This window comes from Apteryx mantelli, chromosome 4, assembly GCF_036417845.1.
Source record: "Apteryx mantelli isolate bAptMan1 chromosome 4, bAptMan1.hap1, whole genome shotgun sequence".
Lineage (NCBI taxonomy): Eukaryota > Metazoa > Chordata > Aves > Apterygiformes > Apterygidae > Apteryx > Apteryx mantelli.
Genome location: NC_089981.1, coordinates 1728928 through 1744424, shown reverse-complemented (window position 1 = coordinate 1744424; position 15497 = coordinate 1728928).

The window sequence follows — 15497 nt, the reverse complement described above, 5'->3', positions numbered from 1 at the left end:
TCTTCTGTCACTCATTACTACCTCCTTTTTCCCCTTCTGCCTGGAAACATGAAAAAACTACAGAAATGCAGAAAAGATTGACTTCTAATTTTGCTACCATTGTGAAGTAACAAGAACTTATTCCTGCTTTTCATCTCCACATATCAGCAATCCACTTGAGGCAACTGAGTGAACCGGTAGTTATTTTAAGGACATTGGACATAATTTGAAAGTTAATCAAGCTGCAGTGTTGTTTCACTTAAAAGAATGCTGAAATAAGATGGTGACTTACCAACTACATGTCTGCCATCAATGTGATTTTGAGAATAAACGACCAATCATTTCTGGGAGATGAGAAAGTTGGGAAAGGCTTTGAAATCCTTTTATCAATTCAACTAAGCTAGCTCTAAGGATAGGTGTTCTAGTGCTAATAGATGTTTCATCCCTTCTGGCTGAGTTTACAAATGCTGTCCGTCAGTTGGCAGAAGGAGTTGAAATCTTTTTTGAGCTGAAAGTGACAGAATTAATCTCAGACAGGCGAGAGGTTCCTGCGTCTGCATAAGGCTTACAGTCAAAGGGGGATGGAAAGAGGTCTTGCGGATTCCCTTTGCATTTCACTGCAAGCCTGTTAGGGCTGTTATTTCCCCTGACTTCCTCTCCTTAAAGCTGTGCATAACTATAGCAAAGATTGTGTCCCTGTGACCATCTATGGCACCCTAAAGAAGGATTTTACAAGTCTCAGGAAAATGTAGCCCTTTGGTCCTGCTAGTTGTCATCTTTCTGTTGCTGCAGAACTGAAGCTCAAGGTTTATCTCGTTTCTCATTATTAAGTATCATCAGATATGTGAAGATCACAGTTTTTACACGTATCAGTGTTGCGCTGTCCTTATCTTGGACAGAGATGTGAGATTTTTAAACCAGATTTCTGAGGTGTCCAAAACTGTCTCTTTCAGTGGACTCCCAGCTCACAGGAAGGAAATAGCTTGAGAAGAAACCACAGGCATCATTTTACTTTACTGTGTATGTTTACAGGTTTCTGGGAAGAGCAATGTACACTACTACTCTTCCAGAAAAAGACATGTAGGTTGTCATCAAAGAGCTTCCCTGCACAGCAATGAGTCATGTCTGCACACCTCTCTCTGCGCTGATTTTTAAGATAGTCAAAGCCATCTAGAGCTAAGCATCAGCAGAACCAGCAGCATGTTTCAATCAAGAATCACAATCTCAAACCTAAATATGCTTTCTGACAAATATCATCAAAAAGAACAGATTTTCATAAGCCCCGCATTCATCTAAGCCCTGCATTCACCTATCCCTTAGTCTCCACCTGGAGAAACCCAGACAAAACTAGGGAATTTAAAATGTTAAAGAGCTGCTGTCTCTTCAAATCTACAGTTTGCTTTTCTAAGAAAGCCTTCTGATCCACCTTCCAGAATCCTGTTCCTCTTCTTCCCTTCCCCAAATCTCAGTTCCAGGAGGAGATCTGGGAAAATCCCTGCCTTGAATCACTTGTCATGACAGCAATGCTAAAGTAAGTCCATTTGCGGTAGAACAGCATTGCCCAGAGTCAGGACGTCCTAGGGGCATTTGGGGGTTTCCCTGCTGCAAACAGTTGAGGAAAACTCGATGAATCAAGAACAGTACTGTTAAGAATTTTAGGGAAATTTTCAGTGTTCAGCTAGGAATTAGGTTATATCTTATGGAATATGGAGAGATATTAGATACCTGTATTTCCACTGAGATACCTATTCCTTAGATCTTTGTAGTGTAAAGCACCAGACGACTGGCCAAAGTATGAAACTTCATTCAGTCTCTAAATAAAGCGGTGAAAAATGTCCCAACGATTAAACTGGATTGTGGCTCCAACATTGACTATGGTATTTAACCATGCTTGGATTGCTGCTCTGACAGATTATAAAGCTCAGCTATGACATAAGGTCAAGGCCTTGGAAAGGTGTTAGCAGAGCTCCTTTAAATGAAGCGTTCCCAGAGACACCAGGTTGGCACAGACTGATGAAAATCCTAGTTAATGCCTGGCATCGGGGAATGACCTCTGTGTCCATCAATGTTCCTGGGAGCCTTGGAAAGCCTAGTACAGTGTATGTCACCCTTCACTGTAAGGCAGACACCTAGTGCAGCATCCTGCTCCTCTCATGCTCCTATTTTACCATGCAATGAATCGCAGTCCCCTCAAAGGTCTCTTGCTGTCTTCAGCAGCTCTCTCAAGTTGAGGCACCTCATGTCAGCACACCAATATATGTGAGATGAAACCTGCTTGTGCTGTGCCATCCTGAAGGATTTGCTTTCTCTTGGAAGCTTAGCACCACCATCACTTTTTTTGTGTAGAAACGTGAGCAGACACCACTCTCCGAAGCTCGTAGGAGCTAGTGGGAAAGCATAACCTCTCAAAATACCTAGTTATTCCACTTAATGCCAGGAGAAGCCTAGACCTGAGACTTACACAGCTCTAAGGTGTCTAAAGGTAAAAGTCCCAATACCACCCCAAAGGCTCGGGTTTGACTGGTGACAATATGCTCACATCCTTGTGACTGACAGTTTCCAAAGAAAGATGAGAGCTACATGAAACCTTGAATTTAGTTTCAGTTCTACTCCGAACAGCCATGCTAAAAATAGAATAACATTCCTGAAAAGTCCCTCCTGATCACTTCTCTTTGCCTCCCCATGGTTTCTTGAGCTACAGTCATCTTACAAACACTCACCCTGTTGTTTCATGTCTCACTGCTCTTTGCTTTTCTGCTCCACAGCTTTTTCAAGGCTTTTTTCATGTCTTCATTTCGGAGGGTGTAAATCAAGGGATTGAGCATAGGCGTGATGATGGTGTAAACCACAGAGATTATCTTGTCTGCTGAAAAGATGGTGGAAGGGCGCATACAGATGAAAATGCATGGCCCAAAGAACGGAAGTGCAACAGTGATATGGGAGGTGCAGGTAGAGAGTGCTATCAGACGCCCTTTGGAAGAGTGTGTCCTCAAAGAGACCAAAATAATGACACAGGACACAACAAGAACAAGCAAAGAGCCCAAGGAAATCAGACCACTATTGGCAACCACGATGCAACCAGCCACGTAGGTGTCAGTGCAGGCCAGCTTCAGCAAAGCGTGTACATCACAGAAGTAGTGGTCGATCTCATTGGGCCCACAAAACACTAGCTGAGCGGTCAGCAGGGTCTGCACCAGGGAGTGCACACAGCCTCCCACCCACGAAGCTGCCACCAGCCGGCCACACACATGCTTGTTCATAATGCTTGTATAATGAAGTGGCTTGCATATAGCAGTGTAACGATCATATGCCATTGCTATGAGCATGAACATCTCCGTGCAGGCAAAGAGATGGACCCCAAAGAGCTGTGCTATGCAGCCCACAAAAGAGATGGTCTTCTTTTCAGCAAGAAGGTCAGAAATGAGTTTGGGAACTGTGACAGTAGAGAAACTGATATCTACAAAGGACAAGTAGCTCAGGAAGAAGTACATGGGAGAGTCCAGCTGTTGGCTGTTCTGTATAGTGCTGATGATAAGCAGGTTTCCAAGAATAATAGTGGCATAGAAGACTAAGAAGAATGTGAAGCATGCTTTTGCTAATGTATCATCTTGTGTGAGTCCCTGGAAGACAAACTCCATCACATTGTTTTTGTTCTTCACATAGGTCACGTAGACAGGACCTGAAGCACAGAATAAAGCCACCTGTGATGGCATTAGAAACACAGTGCTATCAGTACACATCCATGTCGATCATTGGTATGTTCAATATCAATGTATTCCCTTTTATGACTTTTGGGGAAAGTTTCCTTTCAAAGTCAATGCTTCTCTCAAGGAGTGACAGTTGATATCTAACTCAGAATGTATTACTGAAGTGTGTAATAGCGAGCTCCGTTTATTGATTTGAGGGAGTTGGTGGAAATATCCTCCAGATTCATATTTCTGATCTTTGCCCCTTTTAAAAAGGAAGACTAGTCACTAGGTTGCCTAAACATCCACTTTTGAAGTGTTGATTTGGAAACGAAAAAGTGACTGAGGATAGTGCATGTTTTGATTTGAGTCTCAACACGTTAGTCATTCCCTAAGGAATTCTGCTCAAGCAGTGAACATACCTTCTTTTTCAACCCTCTGAAGGAATTCAACAGAACTAGTCCTTGCTATTGCTCTCTGACTCTGGTAGAATGTCCATGCATTTTTGTGCAACCATCAGTATTCACATCATGACACAAGGCAGCTGGCTAATTAACATCACTTCAACTATCAGTGTAGATCCTTCTGGAGGAGGTAAAGTGGACACCTACCTCATGTCTGTTTAGCAGAGATGTGCCTTTAGGCACAAACTGTCTTTAAGGCGCCCTAAGTGAAATCAGACCATGTTCAAGGGATGCCAGGAAACCTGAAGCAGGAGAGTCATTGTCCTATATGTGCTGTACCGGGCTACATCTTGTGTGGATTGGTCCCAGTTATTCCTCATGAGTTTCTGGGTTGCAACCTCAGTCTCCAAAAGAGCAGGCTTGTATTTCCTCAGACCACCTTTCCTACAGTACATGAGTGAATACTGGAGATAATCTGCATTAACGATGTGTCAGTAAGGTTTTTGTACACCTCAGCCAAGTTCTGGACTAGGCATGGAACCCCCCATAAACACACTTGTGATGCCACGGGGGTAATAAATACACCGCTGCTGAATCTCCTTTATTCACCAACACCCTTGTATTCACCTTTGCTGCACTCTAGTGCAGTACGCAAGTATCACTAGTGTTCAGTTTCTACACTGAAAGGATAGACAGCAAGAACTGCATAACAATGTCCACAATACTGGCAAGTCCTTTGGGCTCTTAATCCTGTTCCACAATCACAGGTCAATCAGTTCCTTCTCACGCGATCTCTGCCTCTTCCACCCTCCAAGTTCAGCAGCAGAGGAAATATTCTTTTATGTCTCCATCCCTATCTCCATGCCACTCCAGGGGCAGAGGGAAAGCAGTGTGGGGAGGCCCAAAGCGTGTGTGTTAAGAGCATTGTTGCCACGATGTGTACAGCTAGAGGGGACAAGTTAAGACTGAGTACATAGGCAGTGCTGCAGCTACCTATTGACTCCTTGACTCTGTAACACCAGAAACTTCCTTTTGACAGATATTTCTGGAAATGGCATATAACTGAAAAATAAGCAAAGAAGACACCAATTAAAACAAAGGGTAAAAAAAAAATTAGAGTTCTTTCTACTTCATAAAATGCACCTCACAAAAGCCACTCAACAGTAATGCCTCTTTTCAAAGGCAGGATTTCATAGTCACGCTTGAACAAAACAAAGAAGCAAGACCAGAAAACTTGCACAGTTTATATTTGCTAGTCTCCAACAGTTTGCCTGCTATTCTCTGATGACCTTCTAGGACCACTTTAGGCAGTTTCATCAAAACCTCTCAGCTCCAAGCTGCTTCTTATGTGACACAAGAGCAGTCCACATCTCTGCCAGGGCTGAAAACTGCAGAGGATGAAAGGGACAGCCTGAATGTCTAGCTCCATTTCTCATTCTGCAAAAACAACTTCCAAGAGCATCTGCAAGAACAACTCTCTCTCTCCAGATGGGGAAGTTGTGGCAGAAATATTTCAAGTAAATTGCACAGCAGAAGCACAAGCTTACCAGAAGCAATGAGATCGCAGAGGCATGTGAAGTTTTCTTTGTCAGAAAGAATCAGTGGACGGGGAGCTAAAATATATATTTTGGACAGCTATTAGAGTAATCTCTACAGGGTGACTCTGGAGCGTGATCACCTAGACCATGTCACATTGTGGGGGGGTTTGCTTGCTTTCTTGCTTGCTTTCCAATGCTGTCCAGATAAATGGACTTCATTTAGTATTAGATATGTGCTTCTTTTGGAATGTGCACTGTTGTGCTAGGCCGCGGACAGGCCTTGAGCACAGGAATTATTCCCAAATACCTCTATTTTTTTCATTGACACATAAAATTGTGCCCCCCAATGCTTTCTTTGGTGGCGACAATTTCCTACGGTGAGCAATTTATCTTTCGCTTGGATCTTTGATTCTCTGTTAGTCTAAACAGTAAAATGCAAAATCTGAGGCAGAGATGAAGGGCAGAGGGGATGGTTAGGAAGGAGGGCATTAGTGATAGGTGAACTACTGCAGAAAGGCAGAGAGTTGCACTGGAATGGGAAGGGGAGAAGCTTCTCCTCATATCATCTGCATCAGCAAATGACCCAGCCAGCATCTAATATCAGCAGTTTAACTGCTAACCCATGGATTCAGCATATGACAATGCAGTACTCCTAAGAAGGCATTTACTCCAAAGTAAAGGAGAAGGAAGCCTTTGGTACAATTGCTTCCAGCAGCAGGTGACCAACAGCCTTGCAGACACCCTGGGCCATCATTTCCTAGCTGAGTAGACTGCAGAGTAGATGGAGTTTGTCTGACGGAAAGTTTACACCTGGGAGAGCTCGGACTAATGGGATGCTCTGCCTGGAACACATTTTAATATTTTTCATAGCATTCATTTCTTTATTTGCTGGTGTCTCAGCAGTGCTTGGAAGCCCCAGTCCTGGGCCTGTGCTATTCAGAAAGAGAACATAAAGGGAATCCCTGCTAGTCACAGAGTTTACAATGCCATTCCAATCAAAACATGAACTTTCAGTGTCTTCCTAATTACTGCAACAGCTAAAACCAAGCTTTTCTTCAGAAGGGAGCTTTCAGTAAATTTTCCAAAATGGAATTATAGTGAGAGAGACTTGATTTTCTCAGCTCCTGAGAAAATGTTACCACAGTTCTACACCTCACCCTTTTCACGCCAAACTTTTCTATTCCACAGTTTTCTCATGGCACTTTTCATCTCCTCATTTCTCAGCGTGTAGATGAGTGGGTTCAGCATGGGCGTGATGATACTGAAAAACACAGCTAACCTCTTGTCCTCCGAGAGACTGCTGGATGGGCATATGTAGGTGAATGTGCATGGCCCAAAGAAGAGAATCACCACAGTAATGTGGGACCCACAGGTGGAGAGGGCTTTGTTCCGCCCTTCAGACGTTCGCCTTCTCAAGGATAACAAAATGACAATGTAGGACGTGACCAGGATGAAGAAAGAGACCAAACAAATCATTCCAGTATTGGCAACGACAATGATGCTCACAACATAGGTGTAGGTACAGGCCAGTTGTAGTAGGGGAAGGACATCACAGAAGTAGTGGTCAATTATGTTGGGGCCGCAAAAAGGGAGGCTAACGGTTATGAGGGTCTGCACCAGGGAGTGCACAAAGCCCCCCACCCATGAACCCATCACCATCCAGCCACACACACGCCTGGTCATGAGGGTGGTGTAGTGCAGGGGTCTGCATATGGCTAAGTAGCGATCATAGGCCATCACTGTGAGGATGAAGATCTCAGCGCCGCCGAAGACATGTCCCATGAATAGCTGTGCCATGCAACCCCCAAAGGAAATGGTTTTCTTCTCAACCAGGAAGTCAGCAATCATTTTGGGAGCTGAGGCGGAAGAGAAGCAAATATCTGCAATGGACAGGTGGCAGAGAAAGAAATACATGGGGGAGTTCAGACGTTGACTGCTAATTACAGTGACAACGATGAGCAGATTTCCTGCCACAATAACAATGTAGAAGAACAAAAACACCACAAAACATATTTTCTGCACCCCTTGGTTCTTTGAAAGGCCCAGAAGAATGAATTCCTTCACACTGCTTGCATTCTCCATGTTGATCAGACGGGTGCCAATATGCAATATACAGCTTATTCACCTGGGAAAATAAAGACAGACACATGATTCATCAGCATTTTTTCATTATTAATGATGAGTTCTATATCAGAAGTGGATACAAACCAAGAAAGATATAGCATTAGTATTAAGCTTATAAAGTTTTTAGTTTCTGTCATGTATTTTTTCACAGCTATTTAATTCTCCACAGTACAAAGCTTCTGCCATGGCTTTGGTGGCATAGAGATAGGAGCACTTTGTGATATGTTCCTTAATCCTGGTCCTCCAGGATCTTGAAGGACTGGCTCCATGGCTGATAGCCTTCCATGCACTAAGGACAAGGCCAGAGTGTTCACCTTGGGCACTACGAGGCAGATAGTGCAGCATGTTTGCCCTCAGGGGAGACAAAGTCCCTGACAGCAATCTTTGTAAAATGGGTGTCTTTAAGAATACCTGGAAATATTGCTCAGAATGATGATTTGCTTTATAAGTACACATGATCTTTGAATTCTTGTTTAGAAGGGAAATGTACCCACAGGCAGGGAAAAGCACTCTCTTGTGTATATACATTTTGAAACGTAAATATGAAATGTCACAGGCTGAAAAATGAGTCCTGGGAAGGTTATCTATCATGGAGGGGAAAAAAATTGCACATATGACTTAATGTAGTATTTCACATTGTTCTAACTCTCAGCATTGTTTCTATCAGAGGAAGGAAGAATGAAAGACTCTTGTGAGATCTTCTGTCCCAGCACTGTACTGATTTTACCTAGTGTGATTTTTGATATGCTCTGCGTGATGCTTTCAAGGGTTAACTTAGCTTAATGAAGCTAATCTAACTAAACTCCTTCAACAGCCAGTATAAGTCTCTCTATAGGCTGATTCAGAATGACTAAATGAGGGTCCTTTGCAGAACCCTTTTTTCCTCCATTCACTATGAGGAGCTTAAGCAAATTAGCACCACCAGGTTAGAATGACCTTTAGAGAATAATCCCTTTTGGTGCCTGAAAGTAGCTCAGAGCTTTTTGCAATGCCATCCACCTTTTTCAGGTTATGGCTGAGCTCCTTGTCCCTAGGCATTTCTACATCCATACAGTTTCTCATTCGAGACAAGGTCACATTCCAGCATAAACATGGGACTTCTTTGGTTCACCCTGTATTCCACCTACAACCCATCGAGCATTACGTGTCACTAATAAATGAGTAGCCTACATCTTTAGAAAGAGTGTAACGTCTCTAGCTTGCCTTTATGCACCCAGACCACCAGAGTTCCTTTGGTCAAAGAAGTCTGGGAACCACCAGATTAAACTCTTCACAGAGAGTTTAAGGTCAGCCAAAAGCAGGCACTCTTTTAATAAAAATATCCACTGTATGGGCTTCCTTCTAGGATCAAAACATTCCCCGTCAGCTGGTGTTAAAATGCACCATTTTAAGTCCTGCAGAATTACATCACAACCAGGTCTTCTCATTTGTCTTGGTGATCTGTGAGCAAATCGGCAGAATGATTCAGTTAAGCCAAGTTATCTACCAACTACTTCCATCTGCAGCATAATCAGAAAGGCTCGTGCAGGCACAAAGGGATCAAGCATCCCCAGGAAACACTGAAACTGAGAAAAGCCAAGATTAGTTTCAAACCCACAAAGTGAAGCCGAGAGAGGAAGTGGGCAAAGTTAGGGACTTTTCCTATGCTTACAGTTGTACTTACACTAGATGAAAGTTTTTCAAGCAGAAGGGTAAAATTTACATGGATGGTTCCCCTTCAGATATTTCTACAAGGAAAAGGATCAGTAAGAACAACGGGAGGTCAGTTTCTCCCTCGTCTTACCAAGTCGTGATCCTTTCTACCCCTCTTCCTTCTACTGAGCAACGACGTAGACTTCTCAACAAAATAAATGACAGGGATGAAATGAGCACACCTTTATGGCTGTGCAGTACCCAGTCGAAAAGAAATAGCTGGGCTCCATCCAAGCCAGAGCATGACTGGAAGCATACCACAGCAATCGCAGGGCCATATTTAGGCAGTCAGAAAGGAGTGACCAAGAGAGAAATGGTCAGGGGAAACTATATGCCTGAATACCAGCAGATGGCAAACTCCTGAGCTAAAAACAAGGTGTGCATCTACAAAAGGACCGATTCACAATTCAGACAGCTCGGCTATGTATCTTTCTTGACAAGGTCCTTTCCATCACTACCAAACTGCATTTAACAAACTACCCATCTGTCTGATCTCATCTCATCGCCTTAAGTCATGTAGGCACCTGTACCTAAGCTAGGCATATTACACCTGACCAGTCTACTTGTAGATGTGATGAATCATGAGCTGCAGGTACCCGTTTCTTACTGTTGACTCCAAGAGGATTACTAGAATGACTAATTCAGTAGAGGATTGCCACCAGTTATGGCTTATCTCTTCAAGTGCCTTTGCAGGGGTAGACCTGAGCTATATGACATAATGCAATCAGCTGCAAAATAAAATGAATCTCATGTGTACTCTTAACATCTCAAAAAGGGTGAGAAATTGCACCATCTCCTTACTGCATGCATTCTTCCCTAAAATCTCAGGTGGTTATGGGAAACAAAAGAATAATTTCGAAGCAATCTAATCTGCGGCTGTAGAACTAGCTCTGTATATGATTCTAGCCAAAGATAACTAGAGACAGTTGATAACTTCAGTGGAAGTTCCTTTCTGTATTTTCACATTTGTGCAAGAAGAAAGGAAAAGGAAGAGGAAAGCAAAGCAAAGCAAACAAAGCGAAGCAAAGCGAGAAGCCAGAGAAGCTGCAAAACTTACCTCGCCTGTGTTTAGAGATCTAATTTTTTGTGTAAGGGCTGTACAGCTTTATCTCCTCAACTTCTGTCTCTCCTGGTATGAATGTGTTAGAGCGCAGCACCTTTAAAGAACATAGAATGGCTTCTGAAAACCTTCCAAAACTTGCTTAGGAGGTGGCTGTTAGTGTATAATCCAACCCCATCTAATTTATTACTTGCTTTCGTGTGTCACAAGTGTATCTTGATGTTTCCTGCCTGTGTGAGAAGTGGTTTAATAGGCTGTGTGGATGATGTGACCTGGGTGTGCTGAATGATGCTTGCATACCCCAGCAGCTGCAAGAAGGGCTGAGAAGAAAACCATTTAAGTACCAACCTTTAACCCTCTCCCAGGAAATCTTCCACCTGAAGGGCTCTTGGGGCTGCAGGAGGGAGGGGTGGAGGCTTAGTGAAGGGAAGGCGTGAAAGAAAGGGGCAAAGGAGGAGAATGAGTTCTGTCTTGACTGAAAAGTTTAAGTAAATATATTTTAAAGAAACAGTTGTCAGTCAATGCTTTTCTAATGATATCACAAAGGCATTTCGGGGTTTCTCCATAAGTAATAACAGTCAAAGGAGTAGCTGAATATTCAACTGGACAAGCATATGCATGGACCTATCCAGCTAACGCTTCTCGGAGTTCTTCCTTACTCCAAGCTGATAGTTGTATGGATTTCCCATGTGTAAAGGGCCATTAGGTCCACTGCTCTGGCTTCCTAGCATTGTGAATGCTAAAACAGTCCATTTGTAATCCAGATATTTTCTCTCCTTTTTTAACTTCTGTGTATTCCAAAAAAACATGTAAAAGAGAAATCTTCATTAAAGGAAAAAAGAAAGAAAACTCAAGCTGTAGGAAGAGTCACCATCCTCCAGGGATGGTAAAGAATTCCGATCACAGGAGTCTTTTAAGGACAGGTTGGGCTCATTTCTCTCAGGAGTGGTTACGATTAAGTTTTTATAGGGACAGAAGATGTCCTGGGTGACCTCTTGATGACCCTCCAAGTCCTATCTCACCAGAAATTTCATCACTGGAAATCCAGTGAATAAAGCCTCTTTGCAAGATTTTGCATGTTTTAACAGAGGTCAGTGAATTACCAAGTCAGTCAAAAAAGTCCTTCATTTACGAATTGGGAAACTGAGGGAGGAAGTCACCTATTTAATGCCAGTGGAAGCCAGCGAATTTAACCCTGACTTAGTCACTCTAGGCTCTTCTGCGGAAAAAAATGAATGTCTCTGGAGGCAGATGCATCTGATCTACCTCAGAACTGATTTTAGGATGCGATTAGGTGTGAAATAGACGTCTAGCTTTTAAACAAAACAACCTAGGGTGGACAACTCTCAAATGTCATGATGGGCCCCATCTTTCTTAACCTGAGCAGCTGCAGTCAAAGGTAAACCTATGAAATGAAACAAACGAAACAAATAGACATGCTGATTTATATCAGCATATCATCTCAACCAAGGCCCAAGTCAAATTCATCGTTTCTCTCAACTCTACTGTGTATTTGTAGCTTATGCCTCATGGATGTCAGGAAAGACATTGTCTCAGCTACTGTCCTTTGCTTTGTTTTGCTGAAATTTCTGGAAATGTGGAATGGCCTGATAGCAACATAGTTAATGTCTCCATCTCCTCTGCACAGAATGCCAGCGATCTCCACAGTGAAAACAGAAATCCTACAGTTAATGAGAATAAATACTGGTAAAGAAATGCCTTGGTGAAAATAGTCCCCTAACTTAAATGTCCTTTTACTGTCGCCTGGAGTCTTGGGCAGCTTAATGAGGGTTAACAGTAGTCACTACAGGAAACAAGAGTATTGGGTAAGAAGGTAAACAAAGTCTTACAGTCTTTGGGAAAGGAAGAGGAACAGCAGATGACAGAAGCCAGAGATCAGGCCAATAGCATCTGGCCTGCTAACCTAGTATGAGTCAGCTTGCCACTTTCTGTACCCAGTGGCACACATGGCAGCAACTTGGCTAGCATCACATTCATGTCCTTTTGTTTCCCTAGCCAAATGGACTACCAGAGGTGACTTAATGCACAACTCCAATGAAGAATTGCTGCTACCTCCTGCTGCAAAATAATTCCCCATAGGGGTGTGCTTAGTGCCAGCAAAGGAGAAAGGTCTTTTCTCCATTTTCATTCCACTTACCTCGGCACCTGGCTCTGGACACCACTATGGCAGCAGGTCACGCTCAGGGGAGCTGTGATTTGGACAAGGAGGGACTGTGCATGGTGAGATGAATGAGGTTTTGCAGCTGGATAGTGAATACTGGCAAGGGGTTTGTTGACAGAGCCATGGTGAATGTGTGTTGTGAATTTGATGATGGGCAGGATGGGGACAAGGCAGGGTGTGGAGGGAAGTTGTGAAACTTGAAATGGATGCTACATGGCCAGGGGCTGTCTTCATGGAGTTTGTGAAATCAGAAGTGCCTGAGGTGTGGTGAGGGACTGTGCTGAAAGATAGTATGAAGTGGCAGGTGATACTGTGGGTGTTAAGCTGTGTTGAAAGACCTTGTGACATCAGAAGCGGGCATCGTGTTTTGAAGGGTAACACTAGGAGAGGTTGCAAAATTGTGGCTGCTGAGGTGTCATAAGGCTGGCTACAGAGTTCAAGGAGACCCTACTGTAGAACAGGTTCTGTGAAGTAGTAGGGGACAATGTATGGTGACAGCTTGTGTTGGGAGAGGTTTTGAGGTCAGAAGAGGACACTCGGTAGTGATGAGTGTGCTAAGGGAGGTTCTGCAGTGACAGTGGACCCTTGGGGAATGAGAAGCTGTGTTGAGGGAGGTTGTGAAATCAGCAGCAGGCATTAGGGAAGAGGACTGACAATTTCTCAATCTGTGTGACCCTGAGCAGCAGTAGAGCATCTTCTGCAAGGTCTGTGAAACTAGAGCTGCTCATGGATGCAGCTGGGAAGCAAAGCATCAGTGCAAGAGTCAAGCTATAACTTTGGACAGACAGTTCTTGTGTTCTTTATATCGTGAGACTGTCTGAAGAAGGGAGAAGTAGTGAAAAAGCATTACTATTGCATGCCAAACATTGGTAAATTCCCATTTTTGATGGTCCCTGGCTCATCTCTCTGGGACAGCAGCACCAACCCGGTCATTTACTTCCTCTTCAGGAGCAACCATCACCACCGGCTCCATGGCTCTGGGAAAGTCACCTTCCGACAAGCGTTTGCAGAGAAAGCAACATGCGGAGAAGGAAGCCAAGTGCCCAGAGACACTGCTGCAGAGACTGCTGTATAAATCCCTGCTGGCGAGGAGGTGTGGGAGGGTGGGGCAGCCTGCAGAGGGGACTGAGGGGAGGTGGGCAGCAGTGCTCAGCCCCCAGCAGAGCCAGGGCATCTCCACTGCGGTGGGAGCAGCTCAGCTGGTGACGTGCCCCTTCCGAGCAGGGCTGTGCTGGGGACCAGGGAGCTGGGTGAGAGCGATCCTTGTCTGCACACCATGCCAGGGCCTCTTCTCACTACGTGGTCCCCCCTTGTGGAAGGGGACATGGTGCACAGAGCATGCCTATGCAGAGCATGCAGAGCGCAGGGAGGAAGAGTGACCCAGGATGTTGGGCATGTCTTTGGGACCCTGAACCTTACAGGGAGTCTCTTCCCTCACTTTGACTTGAGGCCAAGCCTGCAGGACTCCAGGGCATTCTGGCAGCTCCTGGGAGGCCATTCTCAGCAGGCATGAGTTTCATCCTGGCTATTTTGGGCTTGTATAGAAACATCCTTCAGGTCTGAACACCTAGGGGACCGTTCAGCTGGTGCCACGGCTGCTCTGGTCAACACACAGGGGTCCTGGAGTGATGCGTGGTGCTTCTGTGTGTGTAGAGAAGAGCACCAATTCCTCACCTACACCCTGAGCCTCTCCATCGCTGTCCCCAGAGGACATCTCAACTCATCTCTCCCAGCTTTCGCCCAAGATGGCCATCTCCAGATGAGTTAGTTGCCCTAGGCTGCCTGTACAGGCAGTGGAGAGAAAGGTGCTTGTAAGGAGCTTTTCCCTTCCCTATGTGGCTGCAGCACACAGCTCCTGCTGAGCCATCAGCCACCCTCCTGTCCCTGTGCCAAATCTCTTCCCCACCACCGTCTCGCCCCACACTGGGGATGCCTCGCTCCCCTTACGCAGTGCCATGCAAGGCCTCTCACCCTAGTGCTTCTGAGAAAGCTTTCAGCTCCCAGCCACAGCACCTTATCTCACTGTCTTCCCAGTAGCTGCTGGGAGGGTCACCTCTCTTCCTGGCACTGGCACTTGCCTGTTGCTGCAGGGCTGAAAGGGCATTTCTCTGCCTCTCCATCCAGCTCTCCAGACTTTCTATTTGTTTTTTTTTTTTTTTGGCTCCTGCCCTCAATCCTTCCCTCCTTTGTGTCTCCATTACTCTCTTTCTGGGTTGGCTGGTGCGTGGATCGAATTAACACTAAAACAGTTTGTGAGCAAGTGAAGGGCTGGATTTAAAAGGAATGGATCTAAATCTGATTTTTTGAAATTAAGTTGAGGGCAGAGAAAGAAGGGAAAATGTCTGCACCAGAACATTCAAAGAACTAACAGGGGTCAAAACTTTTCTTTTTTGTTCATTTTAATTCTGTGGGGTAACAGTATTCCTGAAGCCATTTCGCAGAATCACAGAATGGTTGAGGTTGGAAGGGACCTCTGGAGATCATCTAGTCCAACCCCCTGCCCAAGCAGGGTCACCTACAGCAGTTGCCCAAGATCGCGTCAAGGCGTACTTTTGAATATCTCCAGAGAAGGAGACTCCACAACCTCTCTGGGCAACCTGTTCCAGTGCTCTGTCACCCTCATAGGGAAGAAGTTTTTCCTCATGTTCAGATGGAAGCGTCTGTGTTTCAGTTTGTGCCCGTTGCCTCGCGTCATGTTGCTGGGCACCACTGAAAAGAGTCTGGCTCCATCCTCTCGACACCCTCCCTTCAGATACTTGTACACGTTAATAAGATCTCCTCTCAGCCTTCTCTTCTCCAAGCTAAACAGGCCCAGCTCTCTCAGCCTTTCCT